This window comes from Falco biarmicus, chromosome 1, assembly GCF_023638135.1.
Source record: "Falco biarmicus isolate bFalBia1 chromosome 1, bFalBia1.pri, whole genome shotgun sequence".
In the NCBI taxonomy this organism is placed as follows: domain Eukaryota; kingdom Metazoa; phylum Chordata; class Aves; order Falconiformes; family Falconidae; genus Falco; species Falco biarmicus.
Window position 1 is genome coordinate 66,682,026 of NC_079288.1, and position 20,555 is coordinate 66,702,580.

Consider the following 20,555-nt stretch of genomic DNA (forward strand, 5'->3'; position numbering starts at 1 on the left):
TTAAGGCTTTTTGCCTTCCCAAGTAACTGTTCTCCATGATGGGGCCCAGCCTTTCTGGAGATGGCTGAACACTGGCTTGCTGGTGGGAGGTGGTGAGTGAATTCCTTGCTTTGGTTGTGTGTGCAGCTTTTGCTTTACCTATTAAGCTTTTATTTCAATCCACAAGTTTTCTCTTTTACCTTTCTGATGGTCTCTCCATCCCACTGCGGGGAGTGCGTGAGCAGCTGTGTGGGGTTTAGTTGCCAGCTGGGGTTAAACCATGACACTTCCTGCCCCAATATTACTCCAAGCACAAAAATCTTTGCTATCACAAGCTGTAGTCTATGAAAACCTCAATATGTGAGAACTACAGGCATCTATGCAGTCAATTTTATTTATTTTTTGCTACTTCTGTTAAAATGAACATTATTATTTTTAAAGAAACCCAGAGTAACCAGAATTTGAGTACAGTAACAAACCTGCTGAGTAGAGTTTGTTATTTATAAAACTAAATTAAGAGAGGCCCAGCTGTGTTGTATCAAGCTTAATCTGAGAATGCAGCTGATGGGGATTCCCTAATTTACAGCCAGTAGCTAGTTCTTCAGCCTTTCAGCTTTATTCTAGGTGGAATATATTAGAATGTGGAACTGTAATTTCATTATTTAAGATTCTCAAATATAGCCAGAATTGAGGGATACATGGCATAAAATGAGAATTTTGACAAACCTGTGTTCAGACCTGATCAAAACTTCTCAATATTTTGGCAAACAGTCTCCCTTCCAAACGCTAGGGGCTCAAAGGTTACAGGGATCAACTTGTCTAAATAAAATATCACCATAGAGTACAAAATAATCACTTGCCTCTCCTTGATATCAACAACCACATTTAGAAGTCTTAAATATTTTCCAATCCCTTTTTAAATGTTTTGTATTTTAAGAATTCTTATGACAACATATTTAAATGTAGGCAATGCTTTAAAAGGTAGACATGTTAAGCCTATATCAGAAAATGCATATAATAGAAATAGCAGTTTAAAACTTTCTATGAGGTACTTCTGTTTAAAAGAAAATGACACAATTTTTAATATAAGGATAAAAAAATTCCCTTTCCACTAGTAGGTTATTCATCTTACACCAGTTTTATAAATTAAATCAATAAAAAGTTGAAGCACTATATGAAACTTATCTCTAAGACATGGTGTCTAATATCAACTATTAATGCAGGCTACACACACACAGACTGGCAAACTTGCATTTCTAATTCTCCTGTTTATAAATCACTGTCTGTCATACAGCTGCTGTTGTATCAGGAGACATGTTTTTCTATCAAACCTATAAAATGCAATCCAGTTTTGCCTTCTCAAGACTTTTTGGAGGGTGTTTCCTCCCACTAGATATTAAATCATCCTCCTCTGCTGCCATACTACCTTGCAAAAGGTAATTTTTGGGAATTTCTGAGGGAAAGAAGAAATGGGTTAACTTTATGTTTACGTTAAAACTACACATATATATATAGTGTATTACAGCCTTAGTCACAAACAAGTGTTTATAAAGGTAGGCTTACGACTGATGTCGGTAGACCAGATCTTTTTGTCCTTCCTTCTTCCCATTTTCCAGTTCTTGGTCTTCCCCCAAACACACGGACTTCCTCCCTTTCTGTGATCTTATCTCCATCCAAGTAAAAAGCCCAACCATAATTACTTTTTTCCCCCCAGTGGCTTTGCTACATTTGTGTCAAAATTCAGTATTTCTGGTCCTGTTCCCTAGGTAGTATCAGCCCTATACAGTACAATTTAAGGGTGTTACTTATATGGTTATATTGATAATACTGATTGGTAGTACTGATACACTTACAGCCTTGTGTTGCCAGCAGTACCTAAGTATTACCAGAAAGGTCCTCAGTGCTTCCTTCTAATTATCTGAGAAGATTGACCATTTAGCACATAACTTCCCCTTAACAGTCTGTGATAGCTGCTCATTCCTTACAGTGCTATCTGCAACTTTTGTCAGCTTCTCACTTTATTTGCTATGTCCAGCAGTTTCTGCTCAGAAGTTTCTCATTTTCTGTTCAATAAACCCCAGGCCAGGGTCCCCTGCCTGCACACTGTAACAATGCTGTCTCATGAAGATGAAAAATTAGTAAGCCAAAGAACTGCCTGGGGTTACCTGAGCTCCCTTAGAAAATTTCCAAAGAGCAATTAAGTCTAGTATTCTGCTAAATTTAGCTTTAGGTAACAACATTCCACTTAGGTAATAACATTTTGTACATGCTTCTCCCCCACCAAAGAAAATCCTTCACCTCTTCTCCTTTCATTTCCTACCATTATCGCACCTCCTGGTAGAAAGTCTGGCCTCAAGAAATTCCTCAGCCCTTCTGTGTTTTCAGCTGTCTGATGCACAATTTCTATGAGCAAGTGAATGGAAGCTCCTTCACTGGAGCATATATTTTAACTTTCGCACCATGTATTTTTCATTATTCACACAACTTTGTGTGAAGGTATGTTGTACTATGGCTTTCTCCATTTATGACTCAAGATGCTTAAAATGTGCAATAGGTCATTGTTCCCAGGAGTGCAGGAGTAAATCCAACCAGATATTAAAAATGTACAAAACAAACAAAACCCCCCAAAACTCAGAAGTCTAGAGTAGAGGAGAAAAACCCCAGAAATCTTTCCAGAAGAAAAGAAGAGAAAGCCTATAATATAGGAAATTATAAAAAAAAACTTGCCAAAATATGAAAAAAAGTGATGGTTGATCAAATAAGAAGGAAAGATCTTGGAAGATATCATTCTGGGTGCAAAAACAAGCAAAAAGACCTATATCTGTGGAGGAGAGATTGTAATTGTCCTGTTAATCACAAAGATTTCAATAATGTCTGTTAAAATTCTGATGGAAAACATAGCAGGAAATTAAACTATAATTAAAGGATGGAGGGCTGCTTTAATTTGACAGTATATTTTTTAATAGGCTTTCTTCTGAACTGAGAGGGTGTTCAGCAGTTTTTAAACACAGATTGTAAATTTAGTTGCTTGTGGACAACTTAGAAAATGAACTTTTGTTACCCAATTTTTAGAAATCCTTTAAAACATTTTAGCCAACTGAATTAAAAATATCTTTGCGTATTCATCTACCTACCCTTTTCAAATTTTCCCATCAAGTCTGGTTAGATGATATGATGAAAAACACAATAATAGTCATACTTAAGCAAATCTGCTTCGTATAAGCAAAACAAAAATTTGTCAGACCATATAACTCTAAAACTAAACAATAAGATAGGGTAGGCCTGAGGGATTTAAAATAAAATGGTAACGTTTGGTTTGGAGGACACATTGATTAATTCTATACAAAATGTAACTGAAGCTATTTATCTTACTTTTATGTAAACTTTGGTTTGCAAGAGAGGGATTTTTTTTAATGTGAAAATCAGGAATGTTTTTAGTTTCAGTCTTAGATAAAATAAACTCTTCTTAGCCTTGAAAGGTCTCTTCTTCACTGCTACAGTTGCTGACTGTTTATGGACAAAATACCTAAAAGCAACATCCAGTTTGAAAAGTTAGCTCTTGTGGTAGGTATATCTAATGCAGCCAGAAGGACGAAAGTCTGGTAAAAGGGACTACTTGTTCTTGTACGAGTCAGAGCAAAATTTACAAACTTTAAGGACTGGTATGCTTAATCCTTCAAGTAGTGTAGCTCCACAATAGTATTCTTTACAAAAGATGTGTACCTTGGGATGTGCATTGGAGGCTTGGATGTGTGAATGGATGAGGCTGAACAAGCTCATGGAAGCTGGCATATGCTGCAGGCTGAAACTGCAGACCAAACCTGCTAAAGTGTGGTCATGATGGCAAAATAGGGGGCTGTAGGTGTGCATCTAAATTGATTTCCATCTCTCTTCCCATAAGCACCTTATGTGTGAAAAGGGAGATAAGCCAAAGAGACGCTTTTTATGCCGTGCCATATAAAATGATTATTTGAAGAGGTGTCCTCAGATGGATTTTGGCCAATTCGTTGCACAACTCATCTGAGATGTCTCCCAGGGTGCTCAGCTGGAGGCATTTGCACTTTCATGTGTAACATATTTGTTGACTAGAGACCTAAATCATTAACAGTATATGTTTAAAATCTTACTTGAAAGCTAAGAATCAATCTGTATCTAGTCCATGATTTGAATTATAAACTGCTCTTGGATCTCAGTAATATTTACTAAGTAAATATATGCTTTAAAAACACTTTGGGAGCCTTATACCATTGGAACAGAAACTGCATTTAATTGGCAAAATATCAGAAAATAGAAGGAGATTTTTTTATTAGATGTGACTTACTGCTTTCCATATCTCTGGAATGCTGAGGAAATATTTTTTGTTGGACTGTCTGTTATCATCCTAGAAAACACTATGGACACTTTCATAATTATTGGGTAGCCAGAGGTTTAATATCGAAATCTGAATATTCAAGAACCTAAAGACACAACAGAGCATTAGCACTTGCTAAAATTCTTTGAATTTGCAATTGACTAAGTAAACAGAAATACAGCACAGTTTATAAAATGTTAAAGCTTTTCCATCTCATGAATATTATTTATGAAAAGAAAATAAATAGGCTCATTTTAAAATGAGGAAAGTGGAGAAATAAAGAATGAATTCAAGCTGTGTTTGCACTCCATGACTAAAGGTAATAAAGCAATGCAGACATGGTTTACTGAGATGAGAAGTCATTTTATTTATATCAATTCTCTTTTGCTTTAATAAACCATGATTTAAACACACACATGCACATACAACTTTATATTTAAACCTAGCTTCCAGTCTGATTTTTCTGTTAGGGGTGCCAAATGAAATCTAAAAGCCATTCTGAAGAGTTAAAACACAACTGGAGGCAGGAAGGCCCTTCCAGCCTAACTTGAACTCCTCCAGGTGGCAGTGAATCGCAGACATCGCAGCTCCTTGGCGCATCATTGAAAACCTAGTCACAAATATATGGGTCATGTGTGAGAGTGCACAAAAACGAGTTTCTTGGCTTGGCAGACAGCCTGCTCGCCTGCCTACTGAGCAAAGAAAGTTTAACATTCAAGGAGGGCGAGCCTTTAAGCTGGGACTTTGGAAGGAAATTATGATGACCTGGCAGTGACCCATTTCTATTGCACCAATTAAAAAAATATCCTAATGTCTTGTTGAAGCCTCTTGAACTGAAATGGACACAAGTGTGCAAAGTCTTCTGCTGAAGAATGAGAGGGGTATCTGAGGCTGTAGGCGTGGAGGCAGCACACATCAACATTGCTGCTGCATCTCAGCCCCAGAGGTGCTGGCAGCCCTGGCCCTGCAGCTGGCTGCTGAGCCTGCCAAGCAGCCGGCAGCTGCTGCTGCTTCTGCTGCTGGAGAAAATGTTTTCTGCAGCTGGGGCCTGTGACTGCCATGCAAGGGCTTGAAAGGATAGTTTGGAATGGTGAGGGATGTGGCACTGGGAATTGAGCATTAAAAATTTCTGTTATGAAACACAACAAAAATGTTTAATCAAAAACAAATGGCCTTGAAAACATTAAGCAGTGGTTCGTTTGAAATAATAGAAGTTAGGAAAAATGAAGCACATCATGCATTTTCTTTAGCATGCAGCAGTAAAGGCTGGGGGTGGGGGGGGCTGCTCAATTCAATCCCTTTGTTTTGCTGTAATGTGCCAATAAGCAAAAGGCATCTAAAAACTACTAAATCTTACCTAGTCTTTCAGTTACAAATCAAAGCAACTTTTATGATGCAGTGTTAAGTCCCAAAAAAGTCTAAAGAAATTCACAACTAAACAAAGGTTTTGAGACTGGTTGCTCAGTGCTTGGTCTTAGGCCCAAATTTGGGTGCCTGAAGGAATATTCTCAGTCACAAAAGTATAACACTTCCACCAACTCAAAGTTTCAAACAAACCCCCCACATGGCTCTTTATTATGCTCTTAAAATGGATTTAAGAACTAAATTCTACACTTATTTTTACAGGCGTTCTGCTTTTGGCTTGGAGGTGCAGCTGCACTCAGGAAATGAGGATGTAAAAATAGCATCTCCTTAGTCAAGGATTTGGCCCATGTAAGTATGTATCTCTTCCAGCTCATAACGGTGTATTTCATTGATTAAAATTAAGTCACACAAAAAGCTTCCCATTTATTTCTATCACACGTATTTCAGGACAAATGTGCTAAAAGAACACACTGGTTTCTTCTTGCTTGAATACATGTTAACTTAGAGCTATCTGAGGTATTACCTCCAGACATGCTGGAGAATACATTTTTGTCTGGTTGGTTTTGGGGTTGTTGGTATTTTTGCAACACAACCATGCCCTGACAGCTGTGTTCCTTAGTGATGAAGCTGTCAATCATGACAGCAAAGCCCATAAGAGCAGAAGCTGGCTTGCTCAGCAGCAGCACCTGGGTTTGGGAACTCCTTACCAATGGAGATTAGGATGACCACAAATCTCCCTGGCTTCACAGCAAAGTGAAAAAGTCACTTCCTTGGCTTAGCTCTCCCACTTTCACATCTCCAAATGGTGAGAGAAAGGAAAAGAGATGAATGGAAAAGGAAAGAGAAGGAAGAGATGGGGGAAATTAGACTGTTGGGGTTGGCAGCAGGTCTGCAGACAAGTTAGTTGACTTCAAAGACTTAGCCGTGTACCTTTAAGACAGCCACAGACTGTCAGGTATGTAAACAGGATGTAAAGAACCGGAACTTAGAACCACAGCATACGGGCACCTACAGCAACAGCAAATAGCAAGCAAGAAGGACACAAAAACCTATCAGGGTCTAACACCTGTACTGTCTATAGTTTGTATAAACAATAAAGGCCATTTTGTCTGAAGCCAGCCACGCAGACATAGTGTTTTTTTCAGTCTGCCTCGACTTGTGTCACCGCATTTGGTGACCCCGATGTGCGGATGTGATCCCAGTAAATGGTATCAAAAAGAGACCCTGAGACTGTGCCAATCTGACCCCAGTAAGGGGTGTCAGGAGCAGATCCTGAGACTGTGACCAGTGGGTTGCTGGGGAGGCGGAGCCTGGTGAAGCGGAGTAGCGCAGCAAGCGGCTGCAAGATCCTGGGAGAACGTGACACTGGTAAGGTGAGCCAACAGGGACAACATGGGGAGTAAGTTATCTAAAGAAGATACCATAGTGCTCTCAATGTGGAAATTAGTATTAGAGAAGCGTGGAATTACTTTAGATCAGCTTTGGTTAAAAAATATGTGATTGTGGGCCAGAACACACGGAGTGGAAGTGTCCCCCGCAACTGCTCTTAGTGTGTCTACCTGGGACAATTTAGGATCAACACTGTCAGAAGCTCTGGAGAAAGGGGACAAAAAGGCGCCAGGGCTTTTGCCTACATGGGGACTGCTTAGACATGTTGTAGGGGGCTTCAAAAATCTGCAAGATGTAAATGGGGGCTTGCAAAATCAGCAAAATGCGAGTGGAGACTTGCAGAGTCTGCAAGACGTGAGTGGGAGCTTAAAAAGTCAGCCAAATGAGAGTGGGGGCTAAAAAAGTCAGCAAAATGCGAGTGAGGGTACATGGTTCAAACCTCCACTGTATCCCCCTCCAGAATACAGACAAGAGGATCAGGGGGAGAGGGAGAGTCTGTCCCCCTTACCAGATGCCACTCCCCAATGCCCCGAATCCCCTGAATCTCTCCAACTGCATCAACTTATACTTGATGCTGATTCTGATTCCAAGGACGACAAGCAGAAACCTCAGCGGACTGATCCTAGACCTCCTACCCGCCCCGCCGTGAACATTTGTGGCAGCCCACACTCCTTTCTCCCTCGGCTCCAGCCCTCTCACCCACCTAGCCTGCTCCACCTGTGGCTGTGCGGGATGGAAATGCTGAAAACCCAGATTTGGGTCCAGCTACAAAAATGTTATCAGTCACAGGCAATGAAGAAGTTGGACGTGATAAAAATCCAGTTTCCAGTGGTACAGTAATGATGCGAGACCCTCGGTGATTTTGGCAGGCTGTAAGAGATGGGGCATTAAGAAAGGGCAACTGGGTTTTAGTAGAACTGGTAGGCGGACTACTCCTTGATCTTACTACGCCTTCCACTGATGCGCTGCATGCATATCCTATTGTATTGGGAGATGCGGCTGCTGGTAATCCTCATGTTCATACACCATTTGCTTGGAAAGTAGTACAGGACTTGCAAAAATCTGTTTCGCAGTATAGGGTGACTGTGTCCTGTCACGCACAAAAGCTGTCTATACTCTACTGTATTACAGCAGTTGAAATGTATTATGCTGTTAAAAAAAAAAAAGGGAATTGTAGAATTAGGGAATTGTAGGATTGTACGGAACAACAGAACAGAGACAGTGGGTTGTTTTGGCCTTGCTCTGACAATGTGCAGCTGAGATCCTGCAGCAAAGAGTTAAATAACTTTAAGGGAGGATGAGAAGAAACTAGGATGAGACAGAAACAAAGGAGGAATGTGATCTCACCTCTAGAAGATAAGGAAACAGCATGAACAGTAGAGAGTAGCCTGTAGTGAACAGCACTAAGGAAAGCATATGAATTTGATCACTCCAACTCTATTCATAAGCAGCTTGCTGAGTTAAGAAAAAATGTACAGGCTATAAAGATTGAGAATGGGTTAATGGACTGGCTACAGAATTTAGGAATTACTGGATGGTTAAAAGATTTGTTTCTGCACAGGACAACGGTATTAATTGCCACTGTAATCTTTTTAATGATATTGATCTGTGTGTGGAATTGCTTTATGAGAATTATGAACAGAATAATAAAAAGGGTCTGGATCGCTCAAAAACAAGAAGGGGGATTTGTGGAATGGCTGGAAGACAATAGATATATTATGAGCAATCCAGACCACATAACTTTGTTGTAATAGCAGGCCGAGCAGGCCAAAGCTGTAACAAGCTGCAAGTGTTGTGAAGGACATATGCAAGGCCAAGGGAGACAAAGAAACTGTACTCGCAGAGAGATAAGAGTTGGACAGAAAGATGAGAAAAAACAGGATGCCGGCACAAGGGGGGAGCACCGTGTGGGCACCACACTGGGACCAATCATAGGGGAGATGGAAGCGTGTGAACGAGTAGTTTTAACCTATTGCCTTTAAATAACAAAGCCTGCATAGCATGTGTATTTTAGCTGGGGGTATAAATTGGTGTGAGTCTATTAATAAAGTGGCACTAACTTAAAAAAAAAAAAAAAAGGGGGGGGGTGGTGGTGGAATTAAGGGAATGACCCCAGAGGCACAATTAAAGAAAGCATGTTATGTTTTGAACTTTCTGAAAATCTCTGCCAACCATGTGGTGCCTCCCATTGTGCGACATTTTGTGTCAATTGGTGACAAGCAGCACAAGCATGAAGGTGTCTTGGTATGCATGAAAGATCCTCATACCGGGCATTGGTCGGGACCGCATGAATTGTTAACTTGGAGGAGAGGTTATGTTTGTGTTTCTACAGATGAAGGTCCGCGATGGATACCTGCTCGCTGTGTGCGGCCTGAGCTTAGTGTGCCGGATCGTAGGAGCGCTGCTGCCGTCGGTCAACCCAACAACTAATGTGTGGCCTCCTTACTGAACCAGTCCTTGTTTGGTGTGCCCTTCCTTGAAACTGACTTGCAGACATTGTTGCAAGAAAGTGAATGTATGCGGGGAATGAAGAATCTTACTGAAAGTCTTGATATTTTCGATAATTGATTACCTCTGTATAATGTTAACCCAAAAGAAGTCAATATTGTTTGCACTTTGAATGTCGATAGTTGTCTTTATGTAGATGCTAATGTAGTGAAAGGCTATGATGGGACCATGATACCTGCATAAATCAACACGTGAACATGTTGATAAGCATAATGTGTTTAAACGCAATATAACTTTGGATGAAGCATGTAATGATGTAGTTGATTTATGGAACTGATGGGAACATATTGCAGCGGTTCTTCTCTTATTTGAAGTAACAGCAGGGAAAGCATTAAAAAGTTAAATCACCTTGTTTGTTAGGCAATTAAGAATGTGAGTCAAATTTGCTACTATTACATATATAACAGAGCAACTATTGGCTTTTTGTTGTTGGCTCAAGAACATGGCTGTGAGGATTTTGATGGTATGTGCTGCATGGATTTTAGGTGCCCCATTGCAGCAACATGTTACCAAAATCTGAGAAAATGTCAGCTATTTTGGCATCAATTCACTCAGTTGGCAGTATTGTTTGTTTGCTGTTGCCTTGGTTGCTGTCATGTTTGCAAGGGCCCTGCAGAACATGACAAACCGGGTACTAGCTGTTCAAAAAACAAAAAGGGGGAATTGTTGGGGTCTGCAGACAAGTTAGTTGACTTCAAAGACTTAGCCGTGTACCTTTAAGACAGCCACAAATTGTCAGGTATGTAAACAGGATGTGAAGAACCGGAACTTAGAACCACAGCATACGGGCACCTACCGTAACAGCAAACAGCAAGCAAGAAGGACACAAGAACCTATCAGGGTCTAACACCTGTACTGTCTAAGATATCTAAATAGTTTGTATAAACAATAAAGGCCATTTTGTCTGAAGCCAGCCACGCAGACATAGTGTTTTTTTCAGTCTGCCTCGACTTGAGTCACCACAATAGACAATACCCCACTGATCCTTAAAAGTATCCTCACTGAGAACAAAAACCCATAAAATATTGCACATAAACTATTATGATGTTTAAAAGGTGTTTTAGGACATTAGCAGGTGTTCAGAAATCATAACTTTAGGTAAACTAGGAAATCTAAGCAGATTCCTGCACTTTTCTTTTTAACTGTGACATGAAAAAAAGATTAATGGGTTTCAGGACTAGAAGTGACCATTATAACAGATTAGTTTATCTGCAGTTTAAAACAGAACCATACCACCTGAAAGAGTCCATCTGTTGCATGATTTTGGTTTGTTTGGTAGTGTGACCTTGAGGGAAGACCATGAGGAATGCATCTTGCACTGCGACTAGGTATGTGCAGTTAGGTATGCTCTTGTCTTCTGAGCGCTTGTGCTCTGGACCACTATTTGTAGTCTAGAAGGTGTGCTTTTATTTGCCAGGTCTGACTTTGGCTGCCCATTGGTTTTCATTGGTTATGTTTAGCCCAGCATCTCTTACATACTAAGTAGTTCCACAGACTTAAGTCAAGCACTGCAGCTTGTTAAGGGGACATACTTGCATTTTTTTTGAAACATTCAGTGTATTTCAAATTCTTCCTCACCTCAAGTGCATGGAGTAATCACCAAATTGGTGTATATGCAGAAAACCAGTATGACTAAGATTTACAAGTCAACCTTAGTTCTTCTATTTTCTGATTATTGGATACTGCACTTTACTCCATTAATGCTGTTAATAGAGGATTTTTTCTGGATGTAACATATGATACAATAATTAACTAGGTCTTCAAAGTCTCTGTCACTTGGAGTTCCCTGGGATTACACAGATAAAATGATAGTGTCTTCTGACTTCTCTCCTTTACATGCTCCAATTAACATAATAATAGAATAGAAGGGCAAAGAAGCTGGTGAAGGGTCTGGAGCACAAGTCTTACCAGGAGCAGCTGAGGCAACTGGGGGTGTTTGGTGTGGAGGAAAGGAGACACAGGGGGATCCCCTTGCTCCCTACAGCTCCCTGAAAGGAGGTTGTAGGCAAGTGGGGGTAGGTTGCTTCTCCCAGATAACAAGGGACAGGACAAGAGGAAAAAGCCTCAAGTTACACCAGGTTTAGATTGGATATTAGGAAAAAAATCTTTACCAAAAGGGTTCTCAAGCATTGGAACAGGCTTCCTAGGGAGATGGTGCGATAACCATCCCTGGAGGTGTTTAGAAAATACAGTGCTTAAGGTCATGGTTTAGTGATGGACTTGGCAGTCCTGGGTCAACGGTTGGACTTGATGATCTCAAAGGTCTTTTCCAACCTAAATGATTCTGTGATCATTTTTCAAACTGGAATTTAATGTAGAGGGTGTTTGGGGGAACAGGGAGGGTTCAGCTACAAGAAAATTAGTGCCTGTAATCTACAGTACATCTGCATCTTCATTGAACTGTACAATTTCATGCAGAATGGTTTGATCAGTCAGGGGTTTTTTGCTGTGATCTAAAAGCTGGGTTTTCTTTGAAAATCCTAAGTTCAATTGAAAGTCTTACATTTTCAATTGTTTACTTCACTGGAGAAAGAGACAGTATGCTTCTCACTGACTTTCGTGAAGAAATTTAAATGTTTAATAATTTAGTTTACACAGCTATGAAGTTAAACAATTAATTTAATATTTTGTTTTAATAATGCATTTAATTTGAATATTTGCACATTCTGGAGATAAAAGGTCTTGTTTTACTGATAAGCAGATGTAGATACATATGTATAGATATCTATTTTTAAGGCTGACACTGAAGCCTCTGACAGGATAAAAGCTTTTTCCTAAGGGATTGCAGTATTAAGAATGATTCTGCACATGTCAGACAGCAATCCCAGAAGTGACTCTCTTATTCTGTCAAGTAGACTGTAGCACAGAAGCTTACAGTATGCTGGACTGGTCAACCATGAAGACTACGTACAAGTTGGATTTAGATCACATCAGTTGATGTCATTTACTTTCAGAAAGCAAGGCATCAAATGGGAAGAGGATTTCTAGAATTCCCACCATTCCTACCTCTGCTAGATTACTTTTTTCAAGTAAGGCTCTGAGCTGATCCTCCTCCTTTTGCAGGAATGTCAGTAGAATGGTTTAACTTAATATTTTAGTTATTAATACTCTTTAACCTCTCCCACTTACAGTATTTGTATGACTATGCAAGTAATATTTGACCCAATGCTATGAAATGCATAGTGATTAGAGCTTCCAATCGCTGCATCAGAAATTCTTTACTCCTACCACTGTAAAGATGTAAGAACAGTCTGGATGAAATATCGATTCATCAGTTAATCATCAGTTAATCCTAGGCAATAACTCTCTGTACTGCAGAGAGTAAACATAGTAAAAGAACTTTTATACCTATTCCTGTATTTTTCACTGATCTGACTAACTAAATCAAAAAGCCATACCAAGTAGTAATGTTTTCTTAATGTAGAAAGATGTTGCAAGTCAAGTTGTTACTTTTTCCATCAGTGAATAGACATATTTCTTGGATCCTGGGAGGTTACACAATAGCAAATAAGCTTAGCAGATTGATAATGTGTGTGTCTGTCCTATTTCTTGTCACATTTTTCCCCAATTTTCTCTTTATTATTATCTATAACCTCTATTAAATTCTTTTTTATTGCATATTTTATTTCAGTACTAGTCACTAAAATAGGTCAGGGCAGATAAGTCCCATGGAGTAGATAGTGGTCTGAGAAGTTATTACCTCCTTAAAAAGCCAATTTAGAGGTGATTATCCCACTGTAATCAGTGTTGGTGTGACCTCACCTTGAGCACTGTGTGAGTTCCGGCCCCCACAATTTAAGAAGGATGTGAAGGTCCTTGAACGCATCCAGAGGAAGGCAACATAGCTAGCGAAAGGCCTGGAAGGAACATCCTATAAGGAGTTTGGGTTTGTCTAGTTTGGAGAAAAAGATGTTGAGGGGTGACCATTGTTCTCCACAGCTTCCTGAGGAGGGGAAGTGGGGAAGGAGGTGCTGAGCTCTTCTCCCTGGTGTCCAGTGATAGGGCTTGTGGTAATGGTTCAAAGCTGTATCAGGGGAGGTACATGCTGAACATTCGGTACCATTTCCCTATCAGGAGGGTGGTCAAACACTGGAAAAGGCTTCCTTAACAGGTGATTGATGCTCCAAGCCTGTCAGTGTTTAAGAGTCATTTGGACAACACCCTTAACAACATGCTTTAACTTGGTCAGCCCTGAACTGGTCAGGCAGTTGGACTAGATGGCCATTGTAGGCCCCTTCCAACTGAAATAGTTTAGTCCTAGCCTAGTCTAGTCTAAGAAATCACAAAGTCTGTTCTAGTCTAATATGAATAATGGTCTTGGTCATATGTTATGTTTTGGCTCTTCTAATTATTTTTTACATTTAGAAAGGGAAAATCTGGGTTCCAAACGAAAGGCAATTTCAAGGAAATTCAAACTGTCCTGCTGCACTGGAAGTGAAGTACTATCTCTGCATGTTCCTGAAAATAGTCTGTAAATGCTTCTTATGATTACACCTCAGAATATTGCAATAACCTTATTACTGATTTGTGCTTTATCTCATGGAATAATTATATCTGACTTAAAAGAGGCATGATAGGAGATACTAATTCTGCTGATGCTGTTTGTCTGATACAAAGGGAGCCCAGACAATGCAAAACAACAGTCTGCATGAAAGTCCAGGAGTATGGCAGTTTCTACTGAAACAGAACATATTCAGAAGGTAACCCACCGCTCTTTGCATTTAAATTGACACTAGAAACATAGAGAGATGTTTCTCATAGCAAGGAATAGGTACTCAGATCACAGCTTTATTTGAAGTACACTAACCGTTACCTTATAGCCTTGTGTGTGCACACTTATGTGTCTCCAGCAAAATGAATCCTGAATTCTTTGCTATGACATTAAACAATTTCGGATCATGTGCGAGGAGGTGCCTGCCGATCTCTCAGGCTATGGCTGTGCTACAGCCCAGCAGCAGCAGATGTGAACAGAGCAGACAATGCTGAGGACTGACATGTACAGGAGTACCACACTTTTCAGGATTTTTTTCCAGGCTATCTCTAGCCCATCACCGAGGACTGAATGCCTTTCAGTAACTGCAGGACACAGGGGTTCTCCCAGAATATATTTTCTGGTTTATCACCGCCAAAAGGGCATGAGAAAATATACTTCAAGACTTTCAATGGAGGCAACTGGAAAGGCAGTGCTAACCACAGGGCACTAAATGGAGACATGAGGAAGAGCTCTTCAAAAGCATGCAATCGAGCTGAAATAAAATGCTAATGTAGAAGCACCTGCAGAAGACGTATTACGTACGAATTTTAATCCCTCCTGACAGGTGAAGGGAATGAATTGTGGCCTTCCCAGCTTGGGTGAGTGATATAATTAGATAAAACAGTGGTAGTATCAGCAGTGCTCCGTCTGGCTGCCATTTTCTGAGAGGAAACCTACTGTACAACCACTTTGTGTGCTATTTGGTGCCTGTTACGCTTGTGCTTGAGAATACCTGCCAAATCTGGCTGTTCATGGGATTTAGGCATATGTTTTGTGATAGGATCCTGAGAATTAGGCCCTGCAAATTTCCTGTGAAATTGGCTTTGGAGGTTTTCCAGTTGGTGGGCAGGTTCTTCCTGTGGCCTTTAGCAAGCCACCCTGCTGAGCAGATGGCAGTTGCTGCACCATCTCCTAACCTGTGGACACACAGCCATTTACATGGTGCATCCACTCCCACAAATCCACAAATGATCAGGAAAGGGAATTTTTTTTTTTTTTCTGAAAATATAATTTTCTTGAACTGTTGCAATCTGGGTTGGAATTAGGTCACTTAAACTGCATCAGGAATGTGCATTCAGTTGCCATACAGCTTCATCAAAACCTCCACCTAGATAGGTAGGTGTGTAAGGGGAACTTTTAGAGCATTTGAGGCTAAGCTTTTCTGACTGTAAATAAAAAGAGACAAGCTGGAAAATATAATAAATAAAAATAGCATTGAAAGGGAAGTAAATCTTGTGTTGGCTTTAAGCCTGGAACTAATGAAAGCAAGCAGGGGTATGCTTGTGTGACCAATATTTTAAATACAGAACACATACTTTTCTGATTTCATTTCTTTTTTATACTAATCTGGAGCCTGTTGCAAAAATCTGAGCAAAATCTTAGTGTATCCAGGCAACTAGGAAATCTAATCTTTCATACTTAACATTGGAGAAATATACAGTGCTGTATCAACATACACAATGCAAATATTTTCTTACTATATCTATATTGAAACATCATAGCTTCAGCCACCTTCTTACCTTGTAACTGCTTGCTGACATCGTAATTATAACAAAAAGTGTGTTTTATGGTTTCTTATGTTTAACAATCAAGTTGCAAAGAGTCATAATCCAAACATTATTATTATAACTTGTTTATATATTTATTATGTTATTGAGTTAATTTAATCTGTTGTGGAGATCCTCAAAGAACTCCAAAGTAATTAGTTTCACTTTTTCAATGCTCAAAACCAGCCCTGGAAACTTCATGACACCAAGGGTATGTCTTTAACTACTTTCCTACGCTTGTAGCTTTAAAGTGCAAATAATCATTAGTAAACACGGAAGGTCTCAGAATGAGATCTTGGTTTGTTCTTAAATGTTCCTAAAAACATCTTAAGTAAATATATTCAAATTAATGGGTAAAATACAATTAATTTCTAGCCATAGAAAATGCTGTAGTCTACTGATACATTATTTATTCAGGAATTTAATTTTAATTAGTAAAAGTCACAAAATGAGCACAGGGGAATAAATGAGAACAGAATTGTTACTGGGTAGATAGAGATCAGCGTCTAGACCTCAGATGATGGTAGATCACCTTTTCCAAAGACCTGAAGAACAATAAATAACATGCATGAGACTTATCATCCTATGTGGCTCCAGAGAAAGTTCTGGTAAAAATAAAGAAGACTCTCCTGATGCTGACTCAGAATTACTGTCTTAGTGGGCAGCAGCAAGCAAAAATGAACACGATTTTATTTTGGTAAATAACATGTGGTAATACAAATTGGAGCTGAAGTGCTTTTACCATTTTTATGTCTCTTCATTTTGATCAAACAAAGAATGTATTTCATATAATAGAAGTTGAGCTCGTGACTGTGAATATATACATAAAGACAGTAATGAACAGATATTTTCCTGCACTACAGATGATTATCCTATGAAACTCTTTACTATGTATATCTAGCTCTGCAGAATCAGCTCTCTTCAGAGCTTCAGCAAATAAATTCTCACTCACAGGTGATCAGGTACATTTTAAGTAGCTATGATTTATCGTATTCAGCTGCTAAATTGAAACACTGTACACTATATTGTCATTTTGTACACTCAAGAGTCTACAGTGATACCAAAAATTTAAAAAGTTCATTTTTTTCTCACTTAAAACAATTGAAGATTTTACATCTGGAAGCTTTCATTATCCAAAAACAATGACAAGATGAGGCTCATTTAGAAGACTACAGTCAAATTGGTTGAATTGCTAGTTTTGTTGCAGATAAAACTGAAATATTTTCAGGTGTGGTAAGAGAGCTGATTTGAAGAGCAGTTGAGCCCAAGCAAAAAGTAAAATAAAGGAAATATGGCTATGTGATACTGGTGGGGTAGTCACAGCATGCACTTCTGAATCAACAGCTGTTGCTGATGGGACTCTGCCACAGGAAAGTTAATGCAGTGTATCCCCTTCATCAATATCTAAGTTTTAGTGATGACTGATGTTGAGAAGACAAAAGGTGTAGAAATGGGAGGCAGTATAATAGCAGAACAATGAAAACTAAGAAAAATTGTTTTCACGTGTTATTCAATTCATAAAGGATTCCTGACACTTTTACTAGCATAAATTTACTTTTGAAATATTAAGATTCTCAGAAATACATATTTTTATATTTCAGTAATATTTTAACATTTCATAACACGATAGAAACAACGTGTACAGGAAATACAGATTATAAAAAGCAAGAGGAGATTATGTATTTTTTTTTAAATTCTATATAAATATCCATGTCAACCTAACCTGTTTAGATAGGTTCTAGGCATATGATCTCTATAAAAGGATGTTTATATATAGGTATATTTAAAGTATGAATTTAACAAAAGAGATAATTATTCCTGCCCATAATTTGTTTCTGGCTGAGACAGAACAATCCTGTGCCATCCATTCTGAGTAATTTTCTCCATGAAGATTAAAAGATGTGGACCTTTGTTTAACATTAAAGATGTTCCTGAAATATACCATGGAATGGTTCCAATAATTGCTCTACTAGTATAAAAATGTCTCTAGTTTTGAAACCCTCCTAATTCTATGTTCAAAGATCACATTCACCCTTTCAGAGAGCAAGAGCATGAATGGTTAGTCCATGTGTAAGTAACCTTATTCACCTTTGCTTCTTGCTATATCCCAAAACCTTTTCTTTTACTGCTTCCTAGGATACAGTCACTGCCTCTGCAAAGAACTATTTTGCTCCTCTATCCTTGATATGCAACCACATTCTTGGTGGGATTAAAATAGGGTTTTTTTGCTTGTACCCAGCTTAATAAATGATCAAGTTGCTTTTACCAATTGCTTGTCATCACCAATGAAATTTATTGTTCCTCAATTTTCATGCAAGACCTTAAAGTTGGATAACTCATATTTTTATGTTTCTTTGAAATTACTGATAATTTAAACATGGACATACAAGAACAGATTTAATAAGAACCTCCCTTTCTTCCAATGTGCAGTTGTACATCTGTGCTTTGGAAAGCATGATCCAACTAAAAAATTCCTTGCTTATCACTAAAATAAAGTTACGTCTAAGGCAGAGTGTGACAGCCATTTAGTAACACAATCTAATACAATACAAAGGTCTGGGGGAAAATCATATACCACCCTCCCTTCTTTTCATTAACATAAACTGTTGCTTTATAACCGCTAATAATTTTTTTTTGTAATGGAATGAATCTTTCCATGTTAGTTAAATTAATATTATTTCAATATATTCTTATTTATTTAGTAAGTTCAATAGGACAAATGAAGGGTGTACTTTTTTAGTGGCTCATTTCCCACCATATCTGAAACAAAACTCAGTGAGGAATAAGATAGGCTTTAGATAATGTGATCAGTAAATTATCTGTCAAAATAAATTCTCTTTCAGACGTATCACAAAAGGCCTATTTAAACAGATTACAAAGCTTTCTGTCTTAACGCTCATTTGTAAAAAAATGCTGTCCAAACTGGATGCTTTGCACAATAGTAAAACTTGCATCTCAGAATCTTGTGACTGGTTATAACAAAGACACTGAGGATTCTTAAATTTTAAGGCAGGGAGAACCTTTGTGGTTAATTAGTACAGCCCCTTTGAAAATTCCTGTCTGTCAACACATCTTTAATATGATGAGTAACATTTATTTACAGGAGGGATCTCACAAAAGAAGCATGGGTCAGAAAAAGAAAATACAAATGACAATAAAAACCTCTCTTGTAACAAACCCAGCAAACCTCTCACAAGGTCTCAGAAGTGATATGTAGTAGATGATTCAACAGACAGGATAAAAACTGTGTAAGTATACAAAAGTTGCACCTCTCCTGGTACAGTCAATCAGTTGTTGGTAACCAGCAGCTTAAGGACTTTTTGATCATGAGATTGCCTCTGGACCTTTGCTTTTATTGATTCTTGATAGACCTATCATACATTAATTTCTTCATTCTTTTGTTACATGTACTTTTGAGCTCTATTGTTCCCTGGCAATTGTGACTATATTATATTTATTTGCTATGAATAAGATCTTCTCTTTAATTTGTTTTAACAAATTGTTTTAATTTGTTCCCTAATAATTTTTCTATGAGATATAAAGGGTACATTTTCCTTCGTTGTATTACCTCTGCTGTTTGAGATATTACATAATCCAATCATATACTCAGGCTCCTATCGGTCATCTCTTTTTCCAAAGTGAAGAGTATTTTTAATCTCCATATTTCTGATCTGACTTATCTTCCACCTTTGAAACTGTTCTAGTTCTGCTGCATCTTTTTAACTGGGAGGATCAGAATTACACCCACAAGTAAAGATGTAGACTCACCAGACATTATCTAGTGTCATAACGACAATTTCTGTTCTTTATTACTTTCCTAATATTTCCTAAGAACTGCTTTTGAACATTCAGCTGATGCTCTCAGAAATCTGCTCATAATGACTACAAGATCTTTCAGAGCTCATTATTGTGTGTCTATAGTAGGGTTATTGTGTTTTTCCCACCACATGCATTATTTTGCGTTCATTGACACTGAATTTCATCTGCCATTTCATTCCCATTTACAGAGTTAATATCACAAGATATTTCTGCAGGTCTTCACAGTCAGATGTAGATTTTAGCATACCATTCTAAACATATATTTTACCCACACCACTGACTCCACCAAAGGACTCCAGCAGATCCAGATCTGTGAAGCAAAAATTGTGTTGCAAATCACATTCCCTTTGCATAAAGCACATCGACCTTTTCCAATATCGTGCAGTTATTTCACTGTCTCATAAGTAACTTTCTTAAAGCATTTATTGATAGTCTCAGTTTTGAAGTTGCATACCTATTTTATCTAGAAATATCTGGATACCTCTTGCTGCCCCTCAGCGAGGCTGATTTGACCAACAGATAGCTTACCAGAGTATTTCAGCAATTTAATGTTTGAATTTCCTTAGTTCTAGTTAACAAATGTATGGTATTGATGCTTTGCTACAACAGATTCTATTGAATTATTCTGATATCTGACACTTCAATATGAGACACTTGCTCCCTCCTGCTCCTCCTCATTCTTTGTGTACTGGTGAATAGAATTCATTTAACTTTTATACTATGGCCTGTCTTTCTCAAGAACAGTCAGTATATTTCAGTTGTCTATTAAACTTTATTTCTGGTTGGATTCCTGCTTCTGATGCATTTAAAAAAAAAAAAAAAAGTTTTTTCCTCAGTAACTTGT